The sequence below is a fragment of the Balaenoptera physalus genome, assembly GCF_965194825.1.
Source record: "Balaenoptera physalus genome assembly, chromosome: 17".
Lineage (NCBI taxonomy): Eukaryota > Metazoa > Chordata > Mammalia > Artiodactyla > Balaenopteridae > Balaenoptera > Balaenoptera physalus.
The window spans coordinates 69,096,207-69,106,740 of NC_138895.1; the positions used below are offsets into that span (position 1 = coordinate 69,096,207).

The following is a 10,534-nucleotide window of genomic DNA, read 5'->3' on the forward strand; positions in this document are numbered from 1 at the left end:
TTTTAATATATATATATATTTTTTTCCTTTTTCTCTTTTTGTGAGTGTGTATGTGTTTGCATCTTTGTGTGATTTTGTCTGTAAACCTTTGCCCTTACCATTTGTCCTAGGGTACTGTCTGTATGTTTGTCTTCTGGGGTTTTGGGGGTGGTTTTTGTTTTTTGTTTTTAGTATAGTTTTTCGCTCTTGTTATCATTGGTGGATTTGTTCATTGGTTTCATTGCTCTCTTCTTTCTATCTTTTTTTATTACTTTTTTATTTTTAATAAAATATCTTTTAATTTTTAATTTTAATAACTTTTTTATTTTATTATTTCTTTTTTTTTTTTCTCCCTTTTCCTCTGAGCCATGTGGCTGACAGGGTCTTGGTGCTCCGGCCAGGTATTAGGCCTGAAGCTCTTTGGTTGGAGAGCCAAGTTCAGGACATTGGTCCACCAGAGACCTCCTGGCCACACGTAATATCAAACGGCGCAAGCTCTCCCAGAGATCTCCATCTCAACACTAAGACCCAGCTCCACTCAACAACCAACAAGCTACAGTGCTGGACAACCCATGTCAAACAACTAGCAGGACAGGAACAGAACCCCACCCATTAGCAGAGAGGCTGCCTAAAGTCATAATAAGTTCACAGATACCCCAAAACACACCACTGGATGTGGTACTCCCCACCAGAAAGACAAGATCCAGCCTCATCCACCAGAACACAGGCACCAGTCCCCTCCACCAGGAAGCCTACACAACCCACTGAACCAATCTTACCCACTGGGGGCAGACACCAAAAACAATGGGAACTACGAACCTGCAGTCTGTGAAAAGGAGACCTCAAAGGCAGTAAGTTAAGCACAATGAGAAGACAGAGAAATACACAGAAGATGAAGGAGCAAAGTAAAACCCACCAGACCAAACAAATGAAGAGGAAATAGGTAGTCTACCTGAAAAAGAATTCAGAGTAATAATAGTAAAGATGATCCAAAATCTTGGAAATAGAATGGAGAAAATACCAGAAATGTTTAATAAGGACCTAGAAGAACTAAAGAGCAAACAAGCAATGATGAACAACAAAATAAATGAAATTTAAAATTCCCTAGAAGGAATCAATAGCAGAATAACTGAGGCAGAAGAACAATAAGTGACCTGGAGGATAAAATATTGGAAATAACTACCACAGAGCAGAATAAAGAAAAAAGAATGAAAAGAATTGAGGACAGTCTCAGAGGCCACTGCAACAACATTAAATGCAACAATATTTGAATTATAGGGGTCCCAGAAGAAGAAGACAAAAAGAAAGGGACTGAGAAAATATTTGAAGAGATTATAGTTGAAAACTTCCCTAACATGGGAAAGAAAATAAGTCAATCAAGTCCAGGAAGCTCAGACACTCCCATACAGGATAAATCCAAGGAGAAGCATGCCAAGACACATATTAATCAAACTATCAACAATTAAATACAAAGAAGAAATATTAAAAGCAGCAAGGGAAGAGCAACAAATAACATACAGGGGAATCAGCTTAAGGTTAACAGATGATTTCTCAGCAGAAACTCTACAAGCCAGAAGGGTGTGGCAGGACATATTTAAAGTGATGAAAGGGAAAAACTTACAACCAAGATTACTCTACCCAGCAAGGATCCCATTCAGATTCGACAGAGAAATTAAGACCTTTACAGACAAGCAAAAGCTAAGAGAATTCAGCACCACCAAACCAGCTTTACAACAAATGCTAAAGGAATTTCTCTAGACAGGAAACACAAGAGAAGGAAAAGACCTAAAATAACAGACCCAAAACAATTAAGAAAATGGTAATAGGAACATACATGTCGATAATTACCTTGAAGGTAAATGGATTAAATGCTCCAACCAAAAGACATAGACTGACTGGATAGATACAAAAACAAGACTCGTATATATGCTGTCTGCAAGAGACCCACTTCAGACCTAGGGACACATACAGACTGAAAGTGAGGGGATGGCAAAAGATATTACATGCAAATGGAAATTATAAAAAAGCTGAGTAGCAATTCTCGTATCAGACAAAATAAGCTTTAAAATAAAGACTATTACAAGAGACAAAGAAGGACACTACATAATGATCAAGGGATCAATCCAAGAAGAAGATATAACAATTGTAAATATTTATGCGCCCAACATAGGAGCACCTCAATACATAAGGCAAATGTTAACAGCCATAAAAGGGGAAATCAACAGTAACACAATCATCGTAGTGGACTTTAACACCCCACTTTTACCAATGGACAGATCATCCAAAATGAAAATAAAAAGGAAACACAAGCTTTAAATGATACATTAAACAAGATGGACTTAATTGATATTTATAGGACATTCCACCCAAAAACAACAGAATACACTTTCTTCTTACTTGCTCATGGAACATTCTCCAGGATAGATCATATCCTGGGTCACAAATCAAGCCTTGATAAATTTAAGAAAATTGAAATCGTATCAAGTATCTTTTCCAACCACAATGCTATGAGACTAGATATCAATTACAGGAAAAAAATCTGTAAAAAATACAAATGCATGGAGGCTAAACAATACACTACTAAATAACAAAGACATCGCTGAAGAAATCAAAGAGGAAATCAAAAAATACCTAGAAACAAATGACAATGAAAACACGATGACCCAAAACTTACGGGATGCAGCAAAAGAAGTTCTAAGAGGGAAGTTTGTAGCAATACAATCCTACCTCAAGAAACAAGAAATATCTCAAATAAACAACCTAACCTTACACCTAAAGCAATTAGAGAAAGAAGAACAGAAAAACCCCAAAGTTAGCAGAAGGAAAGAAATCATAAAGATCAGATCAGAAATAAATGAAAAAGAAATGAAGGAAATGATAACAAAGATCAATAAAACTAAAAGCTCGTTCTTTGAGAAGATAAACAAAATTGATAAACCATTAGCCAGACTCATCAAGAAAAAAAGGGAGAAAACTCAAATCAATAGAATTAGAAATGAAAAAGGAGACGTAATAACTGACAGTGCAGAAATACAAAGGATCATGAGAGATTACTACAAGCAACTATCGGCCAATAAAATAGACAACCTGGAAGAAATGGACAAATTCTTAGAAAAGCACAACCTTCTGAGACTGAACCAGGAAGAAATAGAGAATATAAACAGATCAATCACAAGCACTGAAATTGCAACTGTGATTAAAAATCTTCCAACAAACAAAAGCCCGGGACCAGTGGCTTCACAGGCAAATTCTATCAAACATTTAGAGAAGAGCTATCACCTATCCTTCTCAAACTCTTCCAAAATAGAGCAGAGGGGGGAACACTCCCAAACTCATTCTACGAGGCCACCATCACCCTGATACCAAAACCAGACAAAGATGTCACAAAGAAAGAAAATTACAGGCCAATATCACTGATGAACATAGATGCAAAAATCCTCAACAAAATACTAGCAAACAGAATCCAACAGCACATTAAAAGGATCATACACCATGATCAAGTGGGGTTTATCCCAGGAATGCAAGGATTCTTCAATATATGTAAATCAATCAATGTGATAAACCATAGTAACAAATTGAGGGATAAAAACCATATGATCATCTCAATAGATGCAGAAAAAGCTTTTGACAAAATTCAACACCGATTTATGATAAAAACCCTCCAGACAGTAGGCATAGAGGGAACTTACCTCAACATAATAAAGGCCAGTCCCTACTGCAGAGCTACTGCTAGAAAAGCGACTTAAAGGGCCCACACGCCACAGCCCCTTCAGCCCACCATGCTGCTGCCCGTGCTGCTGCTGCTCTGCCTTCTTGGCCTGGCCACCGCTGAACCCGCCATTTACTTCAAGGAGCAGTTGACGGAGACGGGTGGACTGAGCGCTGGATCAAATCCAAACACAAACCAGATTTTGGCAAATTCGTTCTCAGTTCTGGCAAGTTCTACGGTGACCAGGAGAAAGATAAAGGGCTGCAGACAAGCCAGGGTGCCAGGTTTTACACTCTGTCGGCCAGATTCGAGCCCTTCAGCAATAAGGGTCATACACCGGTGGTACAGTTCACCATGAAACGCGAATGGAACATCGAACATGGGGGCAGCTACGTGAAGCTATTTCCAGATGGTCTGGACCAGAGAGATATGCGTGGAGACTCCGAATACAACATCATGTTTGGCCCGGACACCTGTGGCCCTGGCACCAAGAAGGTTCAGGTCATCTTCAACTACAAGGGCAAGAACGTGCTGATCAACAAGGATATCCGTCGCAAAAATGATGAATTCACACACCTTTACATGCTGATTGTGTGGCCTGATAATACCTATGAGGCAAAGGTTGACAACAACCAGATGGAGTCAGGCTCCTTGGAGGACGATTGGGATTTCTTGCCCCCCAAGAAGATAAAGGATCCTGATGCTGCAAAGCCTGAAGACTCGGACGAGTGAGCCAAGACTGATGACCCTACAGACTCCAAGCCTGAGGACTGGGACAAGCCTGAGCACATTCCTGACCCCGATGCTAAGAAGCCCGAGGACTGGGATGAAGAGACGGATGGAGAATGGGAACCAACAGTGATTCAGAACCCAGAGCACAAGGGTGAGTGGAAGCCCCGGCAGACTGACAACCCAGATTACAAGGGCATTTGGATCCACCCAGAGATCGACAACCCTGAGTATTCCCCTGATAGCAACATCTACGCCTATGAAAACTTTGCTGTACTGGGCTTGGATCTCTGGCAGGTCAAGTCTGGCACCATCTTTGACAACTTCCTCATCACCAACAATGAAGCGTATGCTGAGGAGTTTGGCAGTGAGACATGGGGTGTTACGAAGGCAGCAGAAAAACAAATGAAGGACAAGCAAGACGAAGAGCAGAGGCTAAAGGAGGAGGAGGAGAAGAAGCGCAAGGAAGATGAGGAGGATGAGGATGACGATGAGGAGGACGAGGCTGAGAAAGTGGAGGAGGAGGAGGAAGATGCTGCCGCTGGCCAGGCCAAGGATGAGCTGCAGGGGCCACAGCACCGCCTCCAGGGCTGGACTGAGGCCTGAGTGCTCCAGCCACAGAGCCAGCCATGTGTCATGCAAAATAATGTCTCTATGAGACTAGAGAACTTTCATTTTTTTCCAGGTGGGTTCCAATTTGGGGTGGATTTTGTTTTGTTTCCCGCCCTACCTTTTTTTTGTTTGTTTGTTCTTTTTAACTGATGTTTTCTCTCTGATTCCCCTTCAGTCCTCACCCTTGGCCTTCACCTTTCTTGATTTGACATCTTTGCTTTCTGCTGTCCCCTTATCTCCCCAGATCCCTTAGTTCCCCTCCAACTTGGGGACTCGGCATGGGGTGTAGTGTGGAGGAGATGCCCCAGGCCCCAGGTTCCATCTGCTCTCCTTCCTGGATCCCACAGGGGGGTAGGAGAAGAGGGTGACATCACCAGTCCCCCAGCACTGAGAAAGAATGGGGCTCCTAAGGCCTGAGCTCTGACTTCCCTCTCTCCTTTCTCCCCTGCCCCCAGGACTGGGCCACTTCCGAGTGGGGCAGCAGGTTCTAGCTAGGCTCGTACTGAGAATGTAAGAACTACAAACGAAATTTCTATTAAATTAAGTTTTGTGTCTTCAAAAAATAAAATAAAAATAAAAACATAATAAAGGCCATATATGACAAACCCACAGGCAACATCGTTCTCATTGGTGAAAAACTGAAACCATTTCCACTAAGATCAGGAACAAGACAAGATTGCCCACTCTCACCACTATTATTCAACATAGTATTGGAAGTTTTAGCCACAGCAATCAGAGAAGAAAAAGAAATAAAAGGAATCCAAATCGGAAAAGAAGTAAAACTGTCACTGTTTGCAGATGACACGATACTATACATAGAGAATCCTAAAGATGTTACCAGAAAACTACTAGAGCTAATCAATGAATTTGGTAAAGTAGCAGGATACAAAATTATGCACAGAAATCTCTTGCATTCCTATACACTAATGATGACAAATCTGAAAGAGAAATTAAGGAAACACTCCCATTTATCATTGCAACAAAAAGAATAAAATACCTAGGTATAAAACTACCTAAGGAGACAAAAGACCTGTATGTAGAAAACTATAAGACACTGATGAAAGAAATTAAAGATGATAAAAACAGATGGAGAGCTATACCATGTTCTTGGATTGGAAGAATCAACACTGTGAAAATGACTATACTACCCAAAGCAATCTACAGATTCCATGCAATCCCTATCAAACTACCAATGGCATTTTTCACAGAACTAGAACAAAAAATTTCACAATTTGTATGGAAACACAAAAGACCCCGAATAACCAAAGCAATCTTGAGAAAGAAAAACAGACCTGGAGGAATCAGGCGCCTGGACTTCAGACTATACTACAAAGCTACAGTAATCAAGACAGTATGGTACTGGCACAAAAACAGCAATATAGATCAATGGGACAGGAGAGAAAGCCCAGAGATAAACCCACACACATATGGTCATCTTATCTTTGATAAAGGAGGTAAGAATATACAGTGGAGAGAAGACAGCCTCTTCAATAAGTGGGCTGGGAAAACTGGACAGCTACATGTAAAAAGAATGAAATTAGAACACTCCCTAACACCATACACAAAAATAAACTCAAAATGGGTTAAAGACCTAAATGTAAGGCCAGACACTATAAAACTCTTAGAGGAAAACATAGGCAGAACACTCTATGACATAAATCACAGCAAGATCCTTTTTGACCCACCTCCCAGAGAAATGGAAATAAAAACAAAAATAAACAAATGGACCTAATGAAACTTAAAAGCTTTTGCACAGCAAAGGAAACCATAAACAAGATGAAAAGACAACACTCAGAATGGGAGAAAATATTTGCAAATGAAGCAACTGACAAAGGATTAATCTCCAAAATTTACAAACAGCTCATGCAGCTCAATAACAAAAAAACAAACAACCCAATCCAAAAATGGGCAGAGACCTAATAGACATTTCTCCAAAGAAGTTATACAGATTGCCAACAAACACATGAAAGAATGCTCAACATCATTAATCATTAGAGAAATGCAAATCAAAACTACAATGAGATACCATCTCACACCGGTCAGAATGGCCATCATCAAAAAATCTACAAACAATAATTGCTGGAGAGGGTGTGGAGAAAAGGGAACACTCTTGCACTGTTGGTGGGAATGTAAGTTGATACAGCCACTATGGAGAACAGTATGGAGGTTCCTTAAAAAACTAAAAATAGAACTACCATATGACCCAGCAATCCCACTACTGAGCATATACCCTGAGAAACCATAATTCAAAAAGAGTCATGTACCAAAATGTTCATTGCAGCTCTATTTACAATAGCCAGGACATGGAAGCAACCTAAGTGGCACATATATACAATGGAATATTACTCAGCCATAAAAAGAAACGAAATTGAGTTTTTTGTAGTGAGGTGGATGGAGTTAGAGTCTGTCATACAGAGTGAAGTAAGTCAGAAAGAGAAAAACAAATACAGTATGCTAACACATATATATGGAATCTAAGGAAAAAAAAAAAAAGGTCATGAAGAACCTAGTGGCAATACGGGAATAAAGACACAGACCTAATAGAGAATGGACTTGAGGGTATGGGGAGGGGGAAGGGCAAGCTGTGACAAAGTGAGAGAGTGGCATGGACATACATACACTACTAAACGTAAAATAGATAGCTAGTGGGAAGCAGCCGCATAGCACAGGGAGATCAGCTCGGTGCTTTGTGACCACCTAGAGGGGTGGGATAGGGAGGGTGGGAGGGAGGGAGATGCAAGAGGGAAGAGATATGGGAAGATATGTATATGTATAACTGATTCACTTTGTTATAAAGCAGAAACTAACATACCATTGTAAAGCAATTATACTTCAATAAAGATGTTAAAAAAAAAAGATGTGGCACATATATATAATGGAATATTACTCAGCCATAAAAAGAAATGTAATTGAGTTATTTATAGTGAGGTAGATGGATCTAGAGTCTGTCACACAGAGTGAAGTAAGTCAGAAAGTGGAAAACAAATATGGTATGCTAACACATATATATGGAATCTATAAAAAAAAAATGGTTCTGAAGTACCTAGGAGCAAGACAGGAATAAAGACGCAGATGTAGAGAATGGACTTGAGGACATGGGGAGGGGGAAGGGTAAGCTGGGACGAAGTGAGAGAGTGGCATGGACATATATACACTGCCAAATGTAAAACAGATAGCTAGTGGGAAGCATCCGCATAGCACAGGGAGATCAGCTCGCTGCTTTGTGACCACCTAGAGGGGTGGGATAGGCAGGGTGGGAGGGAGACACAAGAGGGAGGAGATATGGGAATATATGTATATGTATAGCTGATTCACTTTGTTATATAGCGGAAACTAACACACCACTGTAAAACAATTATACCTAATAAAGATGTTTAAAAAATAAATTAAAAAATGAAAGCACAAAAATAAACCCATACAATTAGGGTCAATTAATCTACACCAAAGGAGGCAAGAATATACAATGGAGAAAAGACAGTCTCCCCAATAAGTGGTGCTGGGAAAACTGGACAGCTACATGTAAAAGAATGAAATTAGAACATTCTCTAACACCATATACAAAAATAAACTCAAAATGGATTCAAGACCTAAATGTAAGACCAGATTCTATAAAACTCCTAGAGGAAAATATAGGCAGAACACTCTGATATAAATCACAGCAATATTTTTTTGGACCCATTTCCTAGGGTAATGGAAATAAAAAACAAAAATAAGCAAATGGACCTAATTAAACTTAAAAGGTTTTGCACAGCAAAGGAAACGATAAACAAGAAGAAAAGACAACCTATGGAATGAGAGAAAATATTTGCAAGCAATGCTACCAACAAGGGATTAATTTCCACAATATACAAACAGCTCATACAGCTTAATATCAAAAACCAAACAACCCAATCAAAAAATGGGTAGAAGACCTAAATAGACATTTCCCCAAAGAAGACATACAGATGGCCAATAGGCACATGAAAAAATGTTCAATATTGCTAATTATTAGAGAAATACAAACCAAAACTATGATGAGGTATCACCTCACACCAGTCAGAATGGCTATCGTTAATAAGTCTACAAATAATAAATGCTGGAGAGGGTGTGGAGAAAAAGGAACCTTCCTACACTGTTGGTGGGAATATAAATTGGTGCAGCCACTATGGAGAACAGCATGGAGGTTCCTTAAAAAACAAAAAAATAGAGTTACCATATGATCCTGCAATCCCACTCCTGGGCAAATATCTGGAGAAAACTCTAATTCAAAAAGATAGATGCACCCCAATGTTCATTGCAACACTACTCACAATAGCCAAGACATGGACGTAACCTGAATGTCCATCAACAGAAGAATGGATAAAGAAGATGTATATATACAATGGAATACTACTCAGCCATAATAAAGAATGAAATAATGCCATTTGCAGCAACATGGATGGACCTAGAGATTATCATATTAAGTGAAGTAAGTCAGACAGAGAAAGACAAATATCATATGGTATCACTTATAGGTGGAATCTTTAAAAAATGATATAAATGAACTTATTTACAAAACAGAAATAGACTCAGAGACATAGGAGACAAACTTATGGCTGCCAAAGGGGGTAGCAGAGGGTGGGGGGGAGGGGAGATAAATTAGAAGTTTGGGATTAACACATACACTCTACTATATAGTAAATAGGTAAACAAGGACCTACTGCATAGTACACGAAACTATACTCAATATCTTGTAATAACCTATAAAGGCAAAGAATCTGAAAAATATATATATGTGTGTGTGTGTGTATATATATATATGAATCACTTTGCCATACACTCAAAACTAACACAACATTGTAAATTAACTATACTTCAACTAAAAAACAAAAAGCAAAAAAAAACAGGGCTGGAGGGGAAAAAAAGCCTCTCACAGCCAGCTCAGTCTTTGCATTACTACTGCCAGCCTCTCTTTCTACTGAAAACTCAGGGGAAAAAAATATAGTTTTAACACTAAAAAAAGTGCCAGGAAATTTTTATAAGTTCAGTTACCAACCCCCCCTGGCAAGAGGTAAATTCTGTCACCTTTCTTCTGGGCAATATTAATATTTTACATTTTGAAACCAAAGTCCTTGAGCACAGCTGTTATCCTACACTGTTTTTCTAAACACCTCTCCAGTGCGCATGGAGGACACCCCTTTAACCTTCACCCCCTCCCGGCCATCCTTTGTGCACTTCTGCCTACTTGATATATACCAGTCTGCTCTGGCTGCCATACAACTGTAGGGCTTCAGAGCTTAACATGAAATTCTCCCACGTTATCAAGCCCCACTCCCTCCACCAGACTCCATGCATCAAGTCCTTTAATCACTTACTCTAATTCCCCTTATCTACACCTGCCTCACACTAATCCAGTATCTCTGTGGAACAATTAGGCTTCCAAATAGAGGCTATTTCTTCCACTGCCCATTCTTCCGGTAGCCAATGGACTGACAGAGTCATAAAATAGGGCAGAGATCACAGAGTTCATCCAGAACACTGGTTTTC

The 10,534-nt window shown here is 39.6% G+C and overlaps 1 pseudogene across 1 annotated transcript; it reads left to right on the forward strand.

Moving 5' to 3' along the window:
- Nucleotides 1–3,622: 3,622 nt before the first annotated feature.
- LOC309646723 (calreticulin pseudogene) lies at nt 3,623–6,364 on the forward strand (annotated as a pseudogene). Its single transcript has one exon. The product of its transcript is annotated as a calreticulin pseudogene (transcript).
- Nucleotides 6,365–10,534: the final 4,170 nt, after the last annotated feature.